Below are 22,468 nucleotides of genomic sequence, written 5' to 3' on the forward strand. Positions count from 1 at the left end.
TCAATCTCGCTACTCTCCAGCTCTGTGTGCAGTCTTTTCATTTCGCTCGAGCAGACTGTTGGAATAATACGAGACACAGGCGTTCTCTCATTGTTTTCTCTCGCGTATTTCCATGCAAACCGTCCGCTGGATGGAACAATCTATAACACGCGGTAATTTTCGATTGTTCCCCGGGTTACTGTCTCACGGAGGATCGTAATTTTACCGTTACTGTTTTGCTGCGTTTCGAGCTTATTCCTTTCACGGCGTCCTGATTTCAAGGACGCTCCTCCAGTATGAAGTAAATCAGCAGAAATTTTAATAGCAGTTACGATACATATCTCTCGCATGCTTCCATTCATTCTTAATTACGTTTTACACTAGTATTCTCGTTACCGATGCTCTTAAAGATACCTGATTTCATAATCCTTATCAAACAGTATTTTCAACCGTGAACTTCGTCTTCGAAAAAAAAAAGGAGAGACAAGCACTGTATTCCAACATCCGTAAAAAATAACAATTATTTATTGTTCTAACTATTCTCTATCGAAGTTATCATAAAACTGCTACTTTGGATATTCTGGCGCCGAAATTTAAGCTACGACTAATAAGATGAAATTTATGAAACCTTAACCGATGCATGCCTAACCTTTATAAATGTCTATACATTTTCATTTACGTGATGCCACAACAACTATCGCATCAGTTACTAGCTAAATATTAAAGCTTTCAAATATTAAGGCGAAACTTTTAACTGGCAAAATTTCAAACCTGCTTACGCGTCAGTTGGATAACTGTGACATTTTGGTTGCTACACAGGAATTAACGACGACGTAGCCGAAATCGAAGAATTAACTCTGTAACTCTATATTCTGCCGTCGTTTATTACCAAAATCCGCCATCCGCAGACATCGTCGGCAGTTTAAGCCTTAAAATTCAGAGACGCGCAGAAATGGCTCGCATCTGGCAGAAAGACGACAGGCAAGGCCCATGGAAGAAGGAAGAAACGGTTATTCGGATAAAATGTTGATTCAGTTTGGGGAGGAGCGTGGTCCCGTTGATTCCGTATTCCGGTAAGGACCTTAAACGGAACGGGAGAGACGAGCAGGACTGAAAACAGGGTAGATGGAGCAGGAAGGGCGGGGCGCGCGTGTCTGTGACAGTAATAACTGGTCCCCCGCGTTGCAGTTGCGCCGTCCACGAGGGCACTTGTCACCGGGGCTCGAGTTAGTTCGAGTTTAGTTGGCATGCGCTAATGCATACAGTCGTGGCGCGCCGCATACAATTATAAATGCGTTTATATCAGCGGACGTCTGGCCGCGAAGCGACCGTGTACGAACATCGACTTTCTCCTCTCGCTTCCGACAAACGATGTACATACGATACACCCGATTTGCTCTCACTTTTTTTTTCGTTTTTTCTCGATCAGTTTCGTCGATTTTCTTCTTTGCGTTGTATCATCGTCTCCTTTATTCGTTATCGTCTTTATTCGTTATCGTCTTTATTCGTTTATTTATTTATCGAAGATAGTTCTTGTCTCACCTGTTATTCGTTCTCTCTTTCGCAATTTATCTCACAAACGCATTTCTCGTAAAATATGAAATTGTCTATCGAATCTTCGTTGCATATGCAATATTCGCTAGCCAGAAATATCGGAAGTTATCGATTCTCGAAGCGAATGGTATTCTCTGGCTATGGTAGAAGTTGTCTGGACTTTGTTTCGAATTTCCATGAACACGTTGTTCCCCGGGAAGACCGATCGGAACAGAAACGAGGAGCGAGAAGAGAATGCCGTGGCGAGGGACGAAAGACAGGTCCAAGGGTTTCCTCTCGACCTTCCTCTCCTGTTTTCTTCTTTTTTTTCTCCCCTGTGCTGTTCGGAACTCGAGTCTTCTTCTCTCATCTCGTGGTCGATGCACGCGTGTGTCGTTCGCAGAACTTAGGTCGAGCACAATGCTTCTCGTTTATGAGAGGGATCCCGGGGTGGTAGGTTTACGATTTGAAGCCACGTCGTAGATTCAGGGCGACGAGGATCGGTCGCGGCGTATAGATGGATATACGGGAAAACCATGGAACGAAAAAGGAGCAGTTATCTTCGTCTCGTGGGTCTTTCGACTGATATTCCAAAAATTCCTACGGCTTAATTGCCCTTCGAGTATAGAATCGACCTAATGTTTACTTTTATTTTCTTCCTTTACCTTCATTTCCTTCTCTTCGTTTTCGTCGTCGAGCCAGCCGAAAAAGGGATGCTGGAAAGATCAGAGTTTTCACGGAAAAGAGGTTGTTCGATGAAGTTTCTTCAGGTTAAATTGATCGATCGTGAACAGGACGGATTTCATAAGTTTGCTTTTCGGAGAATAATAATCACGGTGGTGTATCGCATCGATCGATCTACGTCTACGAGAAGACGCATCGTTCGTTCACATCGTTACAATGAAACGTAACCTTTAAGCGACGAACGAACAGCGTAACTTCTGATTTTCCAGCTACCTCATCCAACAAGGAACGCTCAGAGCGAATGTAACTTCCTTCTTCCGCTCTGTGAACACGAGCGGTTTGCTTCACTAGGGTTCCGTTACGAATTTGGCAAGACAGTTACCACGGCTTGATTTTATCCGAAGCTTCAATCCAGGAAGCTACTACGTATGTTGCCACGAACGAGCCTGTGCGTACGCTCACACGATTATTGTCAAGGACACTATATGACTATCGCGTAATTATCTGCCAGCAATTTTATCGAGCGCCGTGATGACAAGCGCGTATGATCACCGTTGAAATTGTATTGTCAAACGTCACGGTCGATAGAACCGAGTAATGTAAGCGTGTCGTTTTTCCATGTACTTTTCCGATATTTTCTATCTTGCACGCGCTCGATTTACGCTCTGTGAGATAGGATGTTTTGCATTTGGTTCACCTCGCATTTAATCGTTCTAACTACGGAGAAGAAAATGACACAGGTACGTTGTGGACAAGAATATTCGTTTTAAATGAATTGCAAACATGAGACTTTATCGAAGAAATTCTTTGTTATGGACAATGATATTGTTCAATTGATATCTTTGAAATTAATCAAGATATCGATACGAATATTTAGGAATGTATTACATAAACTTTGATTATTCCTTCTCCGCTATTCATTTAACGTTATTTAAATTACAGATATAAAATATTCCCTTATAAAATATCTGGCATTTATACATTTTATGTAACTTGATTATTTCACATAGTGTGTATTAATATGTTTTGCCACTTGTATATCCGCTATCTTATATCAAACACAGTTATGACAAATGCGTACAGTTATTATTATCTTTAAAATTGTAGTATTAAACGTAGCAGTTGATAGGATCGAATAATTCAAACGCGTGCAGTCGTATCATATTTTATCGTACGTATTGTTTTCTACTATCTTTTCCCGATATTTTCTATCTCGTTATTTCGTGCACATGTTCATGTCGCGTTCCATTCGATAAAATATTTTGCATTTTCCACTTAATCATCGAAATGAAGAGACAAAGAAATATAGGTGTGTTCGGAAGGAGGATGCTCGTTTTGTATGAATTAGAAACGCGAGAAGTTAATGTCCCGCGTTTCGCTAGTTGTATATCCGCCACCTTTTCGTATTATATTCTTAGGGAAAGGAATATATCGTCCTTTGGGGACGCATCTGTTGCGGGGCCATAAATTTCCACCCCCGTTCTCGGAGTGCCACCTTTCATTCCCTCTTGCGCGTTCTCCCTAGGTCTGCGCGACCGTTCGTCCGCCACTCGTAAATCATCCTGATCACAATTTTTCTAATTTGATCCAACCACCCCGCACGAATTATCGGTCCGCGTCACGATCCAACGGATGCATAAATGTTGGATGTCAACCAGCAAATTGGTCGAGGCCTTTTCAAGTCCGAATACACAGTGTCGTCGTTGTTTCCAGGGAATATTATAATCGTTACTGCATTTCCTATTTATTTTGATACGTTAAGAAAGTTATCTATATCATTCAATCGTCGAAATTCTATTTTCTTATTTTCCTACTTATTTCCAAAAGTAAGGTATCCGGATCTCTAGTACTGCATTATCAGGATAATATTAACTCTAAAATACGGCCATCGATATAATCTGTACGGTTGGAACGATCTTCTACGGAAGCTTCTTAAAGTTCTACATCCGTATTTCATTCGTTAATTAATGATATTTCCTCGTCTCAACGACGACATTTCCATTTCACTGTTCACTTCAGACAACCATTCGTCGCAGAATTCTAGATATCATATTTAACTCCGATCGTAGAAAAACAACTTCTTAAGATACGAGAAGGATAAATTCGCGACAGCTCGGTGACGTAAGACTAGATCGGTCGTGTCAGCCGCAAACGATCCGGGTTGACTGCGTTTTTGGAGGGTGGGAAGTAAGATTTGATCGGACAGGTAGAGGAGGGTAAGAGGGTGAAAAAGAATTAACGATAATCGACGGAGGGCAATCCAGTATCCTTGGAAGGTCTGGTTCAGGGCTGGTCTTCTGAAAGAGGCTATGACGGTCGTGCCGCTGGCGATGGCGATAGTAATATCGATTTAGCAAACGTTCTTCCCCGCCTCCTCTGCCTCCTTACCTCTTGTATATACTACGTGCTCCGTAACCGAGATAAACTCCCACCGTATTCCTCCTCCTACTCATCTTTGCTGCCAGCCCGCCTCGCGCTCACCGGTCCTATACCTCGTTTTATCTGGTTATTTATTTCTCGTTGCTGGTTCTCTTTACCCGTTACGCGTTTCCAGCTTCTTTTGCGAGGTCCTCCTTGCCCTCTCTCGCTTAAATGCACGTCGTCGTACGGGAAGAGCATGAGAAACTCCGTCCGGGCAACGATAATTACGGTCTGTCAGAGGATCTGTTTTTGGTTTATTCAAAAATCACGAAAGGTCGACGGCAGCGAAGAAGTCCGGTTGACCTTTGTACAGCGCAGAGGTTAGAGATCGCATATAATCTTTGACTCTCCGAAAACATAACGCTGTTGATCGAAATAATTAAGTTTTGTATTCTCTTATCGTCTTCTTATTTAAATTGCGAATATTTGCGATTATATAGATAAAGATTCGTTTCTTCTATGAATTATCGTAATCAGATACGAATCCAGCTTACTTCAGCATGTTATGTATATCCAGTTCATTTTTAGAGCTTTGGAGGTTTCATGAATGCATAAACACGTGCAATTTAATTATATTCACGCATATAACATTCAGTACGATCTCCTCGCTTTAGTGAATATATAAAGAGTTACCGTAGTGAACGAGAGATTCTATTTTATTTTTTACTATCTTTTACTAATTAGTATAATTCATGATTTATAAACATTACGTGCCCTCTTACTCGCTGCGATAAAGTAGAAAACAAACCGAATAGATTTATTCCAAATAAACGTAAGATTGGTTTTGGAATATTTAAAAAAGAAATCTACATTATTGAATATACATTGAACCACATATACATATTTATAGTTCCTTGCATAAATGTGGAGACATTACGCGGTTTATAATAAGCCGCATTTCGCAATGCAGCACGGTGTTGGAGCGTGCATCTCAGTTTTATCGCGTTACTCGTGACTTAATTCGCGTGCAACGTGTTGCTCGATAGTCGATCGAATCCAGTGCTAACGTTTACTCTGTATCGACTGTAGACGTATATCGAACGTCTGATAAACATCGAGATTTCTTGTAGCTCGATGAATTATTTAACGAATCCTTGCTGAGCACTCGAATCAGGTTACATTGGTGATAATAATGATCAATTGGTGATTCTCAAATACGTTCTTCGTCGCGATTTCGTAACGCTCGAACGGAAGATCTAGAAATAAAATTTCATTAGCGGCTAATTGCCACAGCCGGTATAATACTCGTGGCGAAAGCGTTTCAAACTGTCGATACCGATTCGATAAATTCTCTCCCGCGAGAAAAATCGGTCTTTGGATCTCGAATTTCTCTTTAATTTCATTAGCGTTCGTCGAGAGAGCGGCTCTCGCGGAACGAAATCGATCGATCTCGATTGAATTCCGCGCCGCGTCGTCCAATGGATCGATCGATTTTAGTTAAGTTGGACGCTCCGATGCGGAGGTCTCGCAACGATAACGAGAAATTATCGTGTCGATGCCACTCGCGTCGAAATAAACTTTCGTAGTTTTCAGCGTTGCGTCGTTTCGTCCGGGTATCGAAGTGGGTAAAATCCGTGGGAGCAGCACGGCGACGCTTTGAAATATCAGCGCCGTTTCGTAGCGGCGTTACGCTTCATAATTCAACCAGTACCTTTCCTGTGCCTCTCTCTCTCTCTCTCTTTCTCTCTCTCTTTCTCTCTGGATGTTGCTTCGGCCCGGCCCGGCACCGATCGAACGGTTGTAATTTTTATAAAAATAGAAGCTATTCTTCGACGAACACCGTTTCATATCGTCCGTTGTGCCGTTTCACGTATTATGGATGTGTTTTTCGTGGAGTCGCGTGAGTGATTCGCCGAGCTCCACTTTACGGAGAAAGCAATGCATTCTTGCGAGCCAGCCGAGTAAAGAAGTTTGATTTATTTTCGAACGTTCAAAACCCTACGATCTTTGTACGATATTTTCGATAGGGACAAGTATACTCGAACACCTTCCAATTGCTGTTATTTCCGTGGAGATCTCGTTGTATACAACGAGGTATAGGAAAAAGATATACGAAATAGATATACGAAAGATACGATTATAAATTCCCCGGGAAGCCCAATTACTTCGATATACCGCTATCTAACGTATTTCGCGAACTCGCGAAAGAACACGCTGCATTATATAAGAAGCGTAAAATGTATCTCGAGGCTAAGGGATATACTCGTTTCGTCGGCGCATCGTTGGAATGCAGCGAGTCGTACAACAATTTGCTTAGGATAGCGACAGGAATAGAGATAGGAACGAAAGTTCGGAGAGGAGATAGAAGCAAATGGAAAAGGGAAAATTACGCCTGGTAGCATGCAACATTCGGTAAGGAACAGAGAAAGGTAGGCAGTACACGAGACGTCTTTCATCCCGTTCCATCTCTATTGTCCTCGTTGCGAGTCTCTCTTCGGCGAAATCGTACTAGTAATGAGGAAGCAAGTTCTCGTCTCGGGAATTAGAACCTTGACTTTTCTCTCTTTCGCCCTCTCTTTCGTCCTCCTGGCTCCGTGAAAACTATGACGCTTCGTTGGTTTTGAAGTTGGGTTACCATTACCTGTTGTTTTCCTTTTTTGTTTTGCTTTGTCACGTTACGTAAACCCGTTTCTATGGTTCTTTACGCTTTTAGTGCAAACTGGCTGCCGTTAAACGACTAGTCTTTCTCTGGTTTCTGTCGTGTTCGACACGATACGTGTACACCGTAGTCGATAAATTGCTCGCAGAAACTGAATTCTTAATTAGTTAAATTTTCATATTTTCCTAACTAATAATTTCAGTTTGTTCGTATGATATTTACGCTGATACGTTTATATTAACTTTTCATAACACCACCTAACACTCAGTAGTTTTGAATAGGGATCATGAAAAATTAACTCAGTCTATGATTTTCTTAGTAGCTGCTTAAGTGGGTGTTACCTATAGCTGCAATGCCGTATCTGATGAAAAGTGTTGAAATTTTACAAGAGGTTTGAGGTTTCAATTGAGATTTTCTTAAAACAAAACGTGGTATGAATTCGTTAGAAATATCTGAGGGTTTGAAAATTGAAACGAGATACGTCTTAGATTGCATCAAGACGTGGGGAACAAGGCTGTACTATACGCTGACCGATTGTACATGGAACAAGAAATACACAACAGAAGTTTGAAGTTGGGGAGATTTTCATCGAAATGGAAAGTTGAGTCAACGGTTTATCGACTGGCTGTTCGCGACTTTGTAAGTCGAAAGTGGTTTATTCCATTCGGTTTTCGCTAGAAATCCAGTTTGCTTCTAAGGTATTGAAAAATAACAAGTTACGAGAACTAGAAATAGCGAGGCCTATTTAACGCGTATAAATATGGCACCTAAATATGATAATTGGAGGGGCGAGTAGTAAAACGTTTAAAAGAAAAGAGAAATCCGGAGCAACTATGGAGCCTGTAGAAGCGAAGTGGATTAAATGGAGCGCTATTTTCGACGATCCTTGTTACGGGTTCCGAGCTTTCATTATCGATTCGCTCATTGTTACGTTTCACTTTGGACCTTTAAGTGTTCCAGCGAAATCCAATGCAGCACGGAACGTTTGGACGTACGTAACCGTCTTATAATCATTGTTTTACTGTCGTGGGATCTTCTTAGTTCCCAAGTTCTGTTCTCGTGTAAAAAATGTAATACTAGAACTACCGAGGAGTAAACTATAAAACAAAAATGTAGCGAAGAATAAATGAATGTTCTCATAATTCACAAAAATCACAACGTGTCCCTAAAATTATATCATTTCTAAATCCGTAGAATTGTCATAAAAATGTTACCAGTAAATTATGAATATTATTTGAACTATTCTCATCTCTTTTCTTCTTAATCTTATCCCAGTCGTACGCGAAGGGAGAAAAGAAGCGACAAGCTGTTGGCCATTTAATTCCGAATGATAAGACAAGGGTCAAATATGCAATAAGAAAAAATAAAAGAAATTACTCTTTGCTCCCTTGACCAACATTTCCGTCGTTTAATCTCAGCTTTCAAGACTCTCCCCGCCGCTCTTAAATACTTCTAGAATCCTACGGCGACTCTTTGTATAGTATAGACGATGGCTTTAACTATCGTTTTCCGATAACCTTTCCATTTAAAAACTGTTCACATTAACGCTAATCGTCAGACCGATACAGATCGATCCATCGCTATGCCCGCTTCCACATCGTTATCCGATGCCACAATAGTTTTATTATTTGTCCAACTATTTTTCCTCATTAACTGGCTATTAGATTTTCTTTCTTTATACCTAATTGATGAGTTTAAACGTTAGTCGATGTAAATTTTGTAAAGATATGAAATAATGTAATATGAATTTGTTTTATTTAGAACAGGATTAACTTATTAATTTATTTAGCAACACGTTATTTATAACTTTTAACGGTCAATTTTAAATGAATGTTCATTGCTTACACCAAAAATTTCAATTTCTTTTATTTACCATTTCGAGTCCTCAGTTCCTCCTCCTTTTGCAAATACTTAAACCGTCTTGCACAACTTTACAGTGCAAAGATGTCAATATCGAGCAATACGAAGTTATCGCTGCTATCTCGTTCGTTATGTCGTCGTTCATCTATAGTATATCGCGATTGTCTACGTTATTACCCAAATATTAATTATAATTATATCAAAGACACCCGTTAAAGTATCAATACGTTAATATCAAGCAAAAAGGGATTCTCCTCAAGCTACATCGTTATCGTCGTTCGGTGTTCGATAGCTATCGTTACTGGCGTCGTTGCTATTTTACGCAAATTGTAATCTGTTCGACGGTAGCACAAAGGAACTAGCAAAGTCGTCTAAACGTATATCGTAAGGTCGTGCAGCGTATTAATATCTAGATATCACGGTACTCCAGCATGAAACATGATAATCTATTGATAACGAACGGGACGATTGCGCGTATGACACGATTGGGTCGCAATTGATTTGATGCGTGAATTTGATCGCAACGAGAAAATACACGGGGGAGCGCGTCGATTTTTTGGCAGCCGTGAAATAATAAAAATAGTTTCTGCCGCGGTAATGGAATCTGCTGCTGGCAACGGGAACACTCGTATTAATAGCCCTTCGTATTTTTAGTTAACGAAAAATACGGCATACAAATCTGTCGGTTATTGTTTCGAACGAGCGATCTATTCCAAGCGGAAAAATTCAACTCGTATCGCTTTGAATGATGATAAAAAAAAAAAAAGAAAATCACGAATGTTGCAAGTTAATATACATTGCCGGTTGCATTTCTCAACTTCGCCTCGTAAACGTGGTATCATTTGAATAATCCTATTAGATAAAGTATCCACGATGTTTAAAGACTGATTTAGCTTATCACTGAAAAAATACTAAAATGTTCTTCAATGGCATATTTCGTAACTTTGAGCGATCAACATAACATGATAAACGATTATTCTCTCAATTATAATTAAACTGACCACTCTATATTTTTACAAACATAACCGATACTTTAATGTGCAACATAAAAGACAGATTACAAATTTTTCTGTATTTACGAAGAATTTGAAGACGAAGAAATATACAGAATACATGTAACATATAGAAATATATATATATATATATTTTACCTAATTATTTTACCTACAACGTATCGAAAAATATTTTAGATATTCTATATATATATATATATATATATATATACGTTCGATACGTTGTAGGTAAAATAATTTTCTGCCTAGGTTCTTTTTAATTATATTCATAAATATGAATTCAATAACGATCGACCGTATCCAATTTCTAATGACGATTATCCCTCTCTGTCGAAAAAATAAACGTGTCCAATAACCTGGCGTTCGTTTCTTTGGTCATCCGCGATCAAAAATATTGTGCGTCGGAAAAACGTGGAATGACTCGTGTGTAAGTTTCAAACAAGTAAGGGTGAACAAAGAAAAGCACGTGCTAAGCTCAGCGAGGAAACTGCTGGATCGGCAATGTCAAGTTACGCAAATCGATTTGCTCAAATTCGCTAGTACACGGTATGTCTGGTCCGCTCGTTTTTATCTTTATCGGTTATCTTTCCTGGGGCTTTCTCCACGAGTCAACATTCTTGCGGGCGAAAAGCGTGGAATCTCGCGCGTATCTTTCGTTTCGCACTATTCTGGCGCACAGCTCGTTCGCGCGGGCTAGCGGAACGTCCCGTTTGCGTTCCACCTCGATTTCAGCTCCATTCGCTCGTCCGCGTTTGTAAAGAAGATATCGATCGTTTTGTTTCCGTCGTTCGTCGGATCGCTTCTGTTTATTCATTCATGATGCTGGAACGGATATTCATTGTTCGTGGCAGGTTCGTTAGTTTAAAAAGTGGGGTTTAATTGATTTATTAAACCGCGTTTAAATTTAATTTTTTTTTAAAAATAGCGTTTCATATTCTTCGTGTCAATTTTTTTATCGGCGGAGATTAAAACGGAACGTGCATTGCTTTATACAAGGAATTAACCCTTATCTTAAGCAATAACTTTATATTATCAGACAATACATCTGTGGTATAAAATATTTAATCGAACGATTTCCAATGAATCGGTCAAAATCGTACTCGTGTATTTTTAACGTAGCCTGTGACTGTCAACCATGGACGGCTATCGAACGATTATACACATAGACGATTGTATAGTTAGTTGCTACGCTCTCGCGACTCAGATATCGATCGTTTGGGCTCGCGTTACCCGCTAATTGTCGTATCAGACATCGATCACTCGAGTAATTCGTCGATTCCGATATCGTTGATGTATTTACGCAACGAGCAGGGTAGACCTTGATCGTCTTATCCGTGAAGCTCTTTAATTTTAATTACTTATCGATCGTGACTCCGTGCATCGTGCGCTCCACACGAACATCGATCCGTCGCTGACTCTTTCTTGCACTCGCTGCAGGCGTTCTCGACGTGGTGCACGCGTCAATGAATGCGAACCTGCTCGGTCACCGTCGCGAGTGTTTCGCTATTTACAAGCCAGTGGGTAATTAGTTTCAAGGTTACGTTAGTCATGCATACACAAACTCGATCAGGATCTCGGTGACTTATCGCGACGCGTCTGGAATCAGCTGAGCGATATATGTACTTACGCTACTCATGCAGATAACGACTGTACGAATATGGGTTAGAGACATTGATCTTTGTCGAATCTTTCCAATTTATTCCTCTAACTAAACGATCATTGCGCGATGTATTTCTCTTCTTCGTCATTTAACGTAAGCAAGGAATAAATGAATTATACATGAGTTTACGGCTGGGTTCGATTTCAATATTCATGAATAACAGTCAGTACAACAGTTTCGCTTCGTGGCATACGATTACTATTCTGTAAAGAGTTACGTTTCGTTTTCTGTATCTATAAACGACGATCAATAGTAAAGAAATTATGAATTTTATAGTTGTATATCTGTATACCCCCAGAACGTACCTATATAGTCGTAAATTAAGTACTTTGATATCTGAAAAAATCGAGTCGTGTAAAAATAATGCTCGAACTTACAATAGTAGAATATACAACGTATAGTTTGAGTTCACTTCACTTGTATATATAGTGCAAACAGGAACTTAGCGTAAGTTTCTCATTAAGGTACTCGTGAAGCGATCGAACCTTTTTCGTCAAGATTACGATGATCTTCCGAGAATACACATTTATTTTTTATAGAATTCGAACCATTTCCTTCAAGTCTACCTTCTTTTTCTTTAAAGAACTCGCATGATATTCTAATCTTTTTAGCGAAATGACAATATTTTCAATCTTCGGTTATAATGGATATACTTCCAATAACATTTGGTACAACGAACAAACATATGCGTCTACTGTTATAAGTCACGCATCGCGTAAGCGTTTGCAAATTTATTTATTAGTTCTGAGTCACGTTTACTACCGAGCACTCGAGTTAACAGTGAAGCAACCTACTAAATCGAAGATAAAGATAGGGACGAGCGTTTAGACGCGATTCGAAGAGACCCTTACGCGTGACGTTAAATCGATACGAGTCCCCTTAGTCTTATCCTTACGACTTAGCCTGTGAACGTGAACCGAGATCGGATTTTCAGGTTTGCAAGAAAGTAATGCGGCGCCTTGACGCAGGCGCTGAATAAGGATTGTTTCGTCGCGTTTTATCGTCCGCGGGGTCGCGTAATTACACGATGGGCCGCGCCACCCACCTGCGTTCGTACTGTATACGCGCTCATTCACACCGGTCATTGTTGCGGGCTATACGAGCTATAAGAGCGTAGTTGCGATACGTGTAAAGAGTCTGCTTCGCGCTGGTTCGAGCTGAGAGCTGTGAATCTGCGTGGGCCGCGAAGGACGCAGCCAGAGCAACGACTTCATTTGTTATCGACCTCATAGGAAAGGTCTGCGAAGGTTCTCGGGGCTAGTGGCTTCACGGTTAGTCCACGTAAAGATATCGAGTCCTTTTTCGGTCTTGCGCGCGCGCGCGCCCCCCTCTCTAATATTTCAAGGGAAACTGGTTGCCGCACCGAGAGAACGTAAACTCGAATTTTTCTCGCTGCTGATGCCTTGATAAAGAAGCATCTTTTAATTCCGTAGAAGAGAAATCCTTTATAGCTCTTGGTAGATTCGGTCTTTGGTGGAGTTGCAAGGCGTAACGAGGAATGTTATATCACGATGTGTAATTAGTTCGTTAGCATTAAAAAAAAAAAAAGAAATTGTTACATGCGATCTATTTAGTCAACGATATTATTACTTTGTACTATTGGCCTTTGAAAATAGATCAAACAATTTATTCACCTTACTATCCATTCCAAAGTTTTCATTCTTCTATCAAAACAATCTGTACAATTCTCAAATTATTTGATGATTACTCGTGAAAGCAATTTTCCGAATATTGAAATAATTAATATCCCAATAATATCACCGATAATCATCCATATTACTAAGAGCTACTTCATAAATCTGTAAGTATGTTGTACGCATGTATGTGATCGAGGACAGATTTATGATTGAAATTTTCGTTTACGAAACGCAACGATTTTTGTTAGAATCCAAGCGATGAATCGTTTTTTTTATCGTCAGATTTTTGTATGTTTTGGATGTTCAATTTACGGAGAAACAATCGCTGATAGTTATCGAAATATACGTATAGGCGGCGGAATAAAACCCGTACCATGGAAACGAATTTTAATTTCCCCATGGACTGTAACTTTATTCAATCGCGTTGTTTCGGCTATTTTCGTTTGTAACGCCAAAGCAAACGCAAGTATCGACGTTTTTCGATGCTCCATGTTTCCCCATGTAGAAGTTGTTATACAACGCGACTCGTATAATACCGGAGCTCGAAATATCTTCGTTATATTTCGACGTGGCGAGAGAGACGCGGCGGACGCGATCGATATTTCAATGAAATTAACTTTAACACGGATCGTTTTAATCTATGGGATTTAAATAATAAACAGAAAACATGTATATAAAAATATCGTTTTTAAATACGACCAAGTCGCGGTAAAAGCCAGTTTCTGATATTAATTTCCACCATTAACTTGTTCACCTAATTGCTTCCACGGAAACAAGCACAGTCGACATATTAATCCTCTCTCACGATTACTCTCACGATTATACAACGGTTCGAAACGATTATTCACGCGAATATATCTTCCTCGATCGGTATCTATTTTCGCGTAAACTGATTTAAAACAATTCCCTGGAATATCGGAGCTTGCTACGAATAATAGATTTATATTATCCGTTCATTACCGTAAGGACGAGAAAAGGACGGTCGGCGATCTGCGTGCGGTCAGAAACGAGCCGCGATACTTTGGTAACGCGTTCGTTCCCGGCGCGTTATCTCGAATATGTAATCTTATCCCCGATCTGTAAACACCGAGAGATAAGTACCGGTGGATAAGCGGTTACAGGTGGTTCTCCTCGTTTCCTCCGTCTCTTTCTATCTTTCTTTCCTCTTCCTCCCTTCATATTTCCTCCCATCCTGGCTTTTACGATCTCTCCTTCTCTCTTGCAAGCCTCTTCTCAAACTGCTTCCCGTCGCCTTCATCTGGCGCCACCATGGCGCACAGTACGCCGCTTGATCGAGGATTTGGATTTCGTTTGGGATAAAAATCAAAATTTGCGGGCCATGTCCGAACGTTCGCGGTCCACGTTCGCCACGTTCGAGTGTCTCGACGTTACGATCTTCTCGACTTCCAGCTAAATGAATATGTAGCAGGCACGCGCTTATATAGATATAGCTCCTCGGGACGAACGACTGCTCCGATTTAAAATGGATAACGGGAACCGTGTAAACGCATCGGATAGATCGAAGTGATTTCGAGTTGATGCTCTTTCGATCGCAAACGAGCATTTTTTTCAGTGGTTTTTTATTATCTGGTTTATTGACAGTTTAACACGTTGGCTTCTGAGCGAGTTTTGTGTGTCTCATTCGTAAATAAGTATCGTAAATACTTTATTGACATTATGGCAACTGGTGACGCGACACTAATGCCGAGTGTTAACTAATAGTACGCAATACATATATCTTTATGTAATTGTTACATTACTGCCTTTGTATTTTTCAAATATCGCAGATTATTGAACTTTTCGACAAGCATAACGAGAACGATATATGAAAATATAGTATTGAAACGTTGAAACAATAAATTTGTTTCATATCAACACCGTCATGTTTGATAACATAGTAATAGCATAGTGGGTTAGAGCTAAGCATCTCTAATATTTGCATACAATATTACTTTTATCATAAGCGATAGCTGTCCGAGTTTTGATTTATTTTGTAAGCCAAGACCGTCATTCGTATATTTATTTGAACAGAAGCTCGCCTGTTAAGCTCGGAACAGATTTTGTTTGATCGCATAACGTCGGGTTCTCAAAACAAAAGCCGCGTGTCACACATATGTCATGTCGCTAGCGAACGTGTTAAGCGCTTTATCGTGCATTTAGTACTTTACGTTGCCATTGAAATATTAAAAGCTACTATAAATTTCACGAGCACTACTGTTTCTTTAATTTACTTTGTTAAGTTTTGAACGAAATCCAGGAACATATGGTTATATGGTAAACGTGTTCAGAAATTGAGTAATGATGAAACAGCGTTTGCCGCAGGGTCGCCGCGTAACATGGTAAACAAGTATAATTGATTTACAACGGGCTGTTTGATACCGGAGAAGTTTTTCGATAAGATAATCGTCCCACTATCGTTAGTATTTTATGTTCATCTTCCCCATATTATTCTCTGTCGGTATATCTGTTTATTATTTATATAACGAATTTACTATATTTACTTTGATACTTCATTACGCGATAAAGCACAATCACACACCATCAGGCGTATTTAACGATAATTGAAATTATTAACTCTTCGAGGATTTGTTTAAATTTTAATTGTATATAAGTAAGACAGTCTCGTTAGGCGTTAGAACGAAAGTAATGCAACGCGTAATGTCAGAGTATGATTTATAAAAGATATTTAATATTAATTTATCTCGTCAAGGATTATATTAACCCAACTTTTTAATTTCGATCTTTTAGTTCCTCGGATCTTCAGATTTTCAGTATCCATTACGCGTTGTTTCGTTCCTTGATCTTTAACGAGTCGCTGTTCAACTTTCACGATATATTGGCGTATTCTAACGGAATTATTTCCTAACATACGGACGCAGGTCGGCAGACGCACGTGGGAAACATGGGTATTTCCGTTGGTGTAAACCGAACGCATCGCTATCCTAATCTTAGAATATCGTTCAGCGCGTGGCCTCGTCTTTGCGAAAAGCTCGTGAGCGCGAGCGCATATCGTTGACCGCGGCATTTCAAAAAGAGCAACATTTGAATTGGCGACGATCTCGAGGCGCGCGAAACTGCTTTACCGTTTCTCTTTCCCCCACGATGTCGTCTTTGTTAGTCTTTGTCATTACTGTTCGTCTTTGTCTATACCGCGCACGAGTGCGTGTGTCGAAACGAGCAACAGTATACGCTATCGTGCGTAATATAAAAAATAGATAAAATATCCCAAGTACAGTACTCGTTAGAACATTTACGAGATAGGTGAAACAAATCCTTACATACGTAGCATTTTTCTATTCGTGCTCGTAAAAATATTTTGCATGGATAGCCGCAGCCTATTAACACTTGATTCTTTCTTGACTAAAACAGTAAAAATGAATAGTATCAAATTTTGTTATCTAGACAGAAACTGATTATACAGATATACTTCATTATTTTCGACATACTGGTTTTTAATCTAATTATCTGTACTTGTAGTTTAAACATATATTAATTTGATTTTGTTATTCATATTTATTCGTTTTAATTTGAATTTATTATTGATATTCGCTCGTTTTAATTTTACTTTACTTTTACTTATTTATTTGTTCAATTTCAACAATGATATTAAAACTGAATAGGTGATAATTTTGATCTATTATAAAATTCAAAATTTAAATTGAGATTAAATACTATTTTATATTAATTCATATCGATTGAATAGATTATAAATTATACAATTTAAATTTATAAATTAATATTTAAATTTGCCGATAATACAACGAAATTCTTTAGTTTATGTTAGTTCCTGTAGATTTTTGCACGATAGTGTACTTACCTAGTACGATCGCTCTCGAAACAACAGCTTAGACGCTCGCAGCCCGAGACAGCGTAGTAGTGTGGTGTAACGCGCTACTTTAGGGTCAACGCATTGCCAAGGTGGCGGCCATGTGGCACGTTCTGGCGCATGGCAAAGCGCTTGCGTGCACACTCGACCCGGCTTATCCTTGATTGGCCGCCTCTACGTGCATACATCGCATCAGCGCAGCGTGCTACAGTTCTGCACTCACCGCTATTATTAATCCCATTAAGGGGCCACGGGCTATCCCAAAATCGACGAATTCAACCGTTGCTTCCCTTTTTTCCATTTCTTCCTGCTTTATTTGTTGCTTTCGTTCGTTCTTTCATGTTGTTTCTTGCTTTTGTTTGCGGATTCGGTAACTCGAAACGGAATAGCGATCGCTCCGAGTGAACTGGTTCGTTTACGAGAGTGGTCGATTTGTAGAGCAACGCGTTCCGAGCTTTCTCTTTTCGCAGTTTTGTTAGCCGGTGTTGCTCGTGAATTGTTTAACCTGTTGCCTTGCTGTTCTTTCGAGAACGTATTTTGGGATTAACGCTGCAACCGCTGATCCATACTTTCTAACTAAACGCTGTGTGCACGTGATTCTAATTCAAGTAGATCCAAATTGTGTGATCAGAGTAACAATTAACTTTGATTTCACCAAAAACTTGTACGTTTTCAGTATTTGCATTCTGTTTATGTACAATTAGTCCGAACCTCGTCGCTCTAACGTGTTTGGTATTTTTAATATTAAAAGAGTCGTTGATAGTCGATTAAAAGCTTGTTTTCTCTGTGAGAGTAACAGCGAATTCTACTGAGAAAATTAAGCTGTCAAAAATATATGAGAAAACGTTAGAGCTATCTTATCGAGGGGAAGCTATCCCATAGTTAGTTTCAATAGAGTTCATTTTTCAGGTTTCGTTGGAAAACGAACGAGAAGCAGATTGGAAACAATTTATATTTCTGCTTGCACTTTGGTCAGTCGACGGTAAGGATTAATTCAACCTCTGCTGACGCCACTTGGAATACTGCCGACTCGACAGTATTTTGTCCGTTGCAAAATAGTATTAACCAATTTCGCGTTTCCCCTTGAACGCTGCGAATTCATTTCGACCACCGTAATATCCCACGCGGTTAATAAATATCACCTTTCGTACAATGATTGATATCTGTTACGTGCCAAAAAGATATTTCACAAATACCGCAAAGATATCAATATAAAGTAAAATATAAAGAGCGGTATCCAATAGGGAACAGGATTGAGAGCATCGAGGCCGCGATTTAAGTAGAACGAATCAACTGATGTGACACAATTTGCACATTTTCGTCATCGATCTCGAACATCCTCGTTATTCCTTCGGCGAAGGCTGGCTGAATGTAAATAATTGCATCGTGCGTAGGGTGACGGCCTTATTTGATTTACGACATTTTAATTGATGCACACGCTTCTTGTTTAATGGTTTGAATTTTTCTTAACATCTCTTTTTCTGTATGCCAAATTGATCGAAGTATCTCGTTTAGAAGGAGTGAGGGTGAAAATAGATCAGAATTTATATTATATTAGGGTCGTCTTTTATTATAGATGTTTCCGGTCATCGCGAAAATTTGTAAGTTCTTGGAATCATACTTTCATAACGCGCGTCTCACACGCATATATTCATATACACTGTCTGTAACTGTCTGCCTGCGGTTGGTTAACGGAAGGAATGTAGGTTTGGTTGGTTTACACTGTAATAAGATCACCTTCCGGGTCACAACCTTAAAATAGTCGGAATGATTGTATCTACAAATCGGTCATTTACATTTACAGATTAGAAGCGCAGCGAACAAAATATATCTCGTAGGCAATTTTCCAATCACGCATAGTACTCGCAATCATCCTTATTATTCGATTTTCATTCACTCTCGCGCTCCACGAGATTCCAGAGTATACCAGAATGCATCTTCGCGAAGCATTAAACATGCCTACGTACTAATAGATAATTGCGATCTCTACCAACTATTTATATACTTATACCAAATCTGTTGTAGCTTTTATGCACACTTTTAGATTGGTTTGAAATCTTACCGATAGGTATACAGTCATCATAGCCGGTTTCCATTACAACGATAATGAAAACTCAAGATGCTTCGTACAACACGGATAATATATTCATAAAAGATGTATACATATGCTCGAACTCTTTCACGAGTCACTGTATACATGTCTCTACCTCTCGCACATCTATTTATGTACATATTCATTACGTTCTTCACTCCTTACACCGTCCCAAAGTAAGCCTTTTCCAAGTATCCCCTTGGATAGCGATAATATCGCTATAACGTGCATTGGTAACGCGTCTCTTAATCACGCGAGATCGCATCGTAAACGTAAACGCGTAGATGCTATAACATGCAGCTGATCGAGGCTCGCTTCACGTCGATCGTAAAATATAAGTTACGCGAAGGATGGCTCCATAAATTGATTAATTGGACAGGAGCTTTCAGCCATTCTCGATTCGATCGATTTATCGACGGCACGCCGATACAGTTCTCCGTTTCACCGTACCCTGAAACTTTATCGGCCTTAAAAATGAAATTCTCCGTCTCCCTTTCTTTCTCTTTTTCGTCCTTTCTCCGATCTAGTTCTGCTGGTAACTTCCGCGACGTTTAACCTGCGTATATCCTTCGCGGTGTTTATTAGCGGTCATATACACGTCCTTTGACAGAGAGAGATAGAGATAGAGATAGAGAGGGAGGAGGGGGGAGAGGGAGAGAGAGAGAGAAAGAGAGAGAGAGAGAGAGAGAGAAAGAGAGAGAGAGAGGGAACGAACCGTTGATGCACGTGGCTGTCGTCAACGTGACTTTCTAAAATCGTTAAGGGATAAATGTGCGTGCCGAATCGGGCATTGTCCACGATACGGCTGTTCGCGTACAGTTACCTAAGGCTACCGGTGAAGGAAAGTCGAGAGAGCTCGATTTACTCTCTCGACTGCATTCTTAAACGTATTTCGTAGGAACGTATGGAAGCATTTCCAAACTCCGTGGATCCCCGCGTTGATTTATCGGCAGTGGTTAAGGGATAGAACCTGGTAACTGCTTGAGCGGTTTGAGTACTCACTCCTGATAAAAGTTGATCGTCTGGTTACTGATTTCGTTTATATAACGGGCGAGAAACCGTTACATTGTAAAATGTAAAACTATGCAATGTAGAAACGAATGTATTATACGATAAACATAGTCATATTATTATGTTATGTTTGATATTATGCTGATTAATGGTAATTAAATAATGTTATTGTGGTTAAACTGCGGATATTTATAAAAATGTGAATTGGCATAAATATTCATTGAGTAGTGATGATATAGAGGGAAGCCTCGCATCAGAAAGCTGCGAAAAATATTTAATACACAGTAGCTCGCGGAAAGATCGAATTAAATTTGTTAAACAATATGGATAGAAAGATTATTTTTCCATATTTTATTTCCTTCGCTTTGACGCCCGTGATAAATTCCGATAACAAGAATATTCATTCTATACGACGAGAAATATCATTTGAGATAAATTGATCGATTTTATCCTAAACGTCTGTGACACGAATTCAATTCTGTTCACAATGTGTTGATTAAGTGGAGTTTTGGAGCGTTTATTTGTGTCGACGGAGCGACAAATTTTTAGTATTTTGTGAATTAAATGGACGATCTTCGCTCGTCAAGGCAAACAGGAACAATTACCGCGAACGTTATTTCCATTGAATTTCTTGTTTATTTTTCGTCGACTTTATAAAGTTTATACTGCGCTTTACGTTTATAATATTAAACACGACAAGAGGGGAAATTTTGAAAATGTTGATTGCCATCCCAACTTTTCCAAACGAATTGGATAATTCTAAATCGAAACAATCTATATAGATCGTTCGTTTCTCGATCATCACGATTAAATTCATATGTTCTCCATTAGATAAATTACGCACGAATTACAATAGGATGTATAAGAAAGATCTTCTCAGCAAAGAAGATCCCTCATTCTGCAAATTGTGCAAAGTTGCGCTAACAATGATACACATTATCTTGCACTCCAGGAAGCATATTTCCTTAAGCACAAAAAATTAATAAAAGACACAAGACTATTGCAAGAATTGCTGCAATATTTAAGTCACAAATTACGTAGCAAATTGTAAAATTTGTTTTCTCTTTACGTTGCTAATAACCTAAATAATACGGCGGTAAATACGAGCATAAATAACAAGATTTAGAAGAAATCGGTGATCTTTAAAACTTGTTAAGAATGATTCAAATTTGTGAAGAATTTGTTACGATAGATATAAGTCTTAGTCAAAGCGCATCCAAAAGTCATATCTGATCTATGAAAGTTCGACCTACTTGATCCCAAATTCATGAGTTCGCATGTGACTGTTCTCGGAACCGAGAAATCCAGTAGGGATGACTCTAGATTTGTTAGACTTTGCATCGGTGATCCTAAACCAACGAAATTTCGCTTAAAAGAATCATAGCGCTATACATCCGGATTTGCGTCCCGTTACGTGGGATTGCACTGACAATAGTGGCGTGTGAAAGCGGTCGCCACTAGTCGAATTGTTATCTGTAGCTTGTACCTGCTGTCGTAATGGAGTACCCACGGTGCACGTGGTTCAGACGCTGGCGTATAAAAGGCGGCCGATTTAAAGTGGTCATTTAATTTTATCTTAAGATCGCTGGCTCGTACAACGGATTTCCCTTTACGGAGTAAAGTCTTTGTTGAAATTGGAGGCGTATTGCTTACGATTGTCCCACTTTTTCGACATAGTCGTGAGCGAGGTATTCATAGCTATTATTTGAATAGAATACAAAGCATCGTATCGTTTCATGTAATCAAGAATACATTTTAATATAATGTACATTTCGTATCCAGAATAATTCCGTTTGTTACCTCTTGGTAACAAAGGAAAAAAGAAAAGAAATACTTGAACAAAAATACGAATGCTCAAGCATTTTTCGTCACGAATGACCCCGATATAAATAGCTAGCCTGTAAATCGTTGCGGTTCTCCCGCGATTGCATCCCACACCCATTATCATTATCATCATCTGCCGTCACTGTCATCAACCTGTTCGTATCGTAATAGCTCGTACCCAATATCGTTCCCATTACACTTTTTCTCCTCTTTATTCTTGCGAACGTAATCCCTCCGTTTGCTCTTTTCCCTGTGATCGTTTTGGCTTTCTTTGCGCGCGTCATTCCTCTTCCCTTTCAATTTCAATAGCTCGCTGCTTCTAGTCCTTC

This window comes from Bombus vosnesenskii, unplaced genomic scaffold (assembly GCF_011952255.1).
Source record: "Bombus vosnesenskii isolate JDL3184/JDL3185 unplaced genomic scaffold, Bvos_JDL3184-5_v1.1 scf7180000013542, whole genome shotgun sequence".
Taxonomy (NCBI): domain Eukaryota; kingdom Metazoa; phylum Arthropoda; class Insecta; order Hymenoptera; family Apidae; genus Bombus; species Bombus vosnesenskii.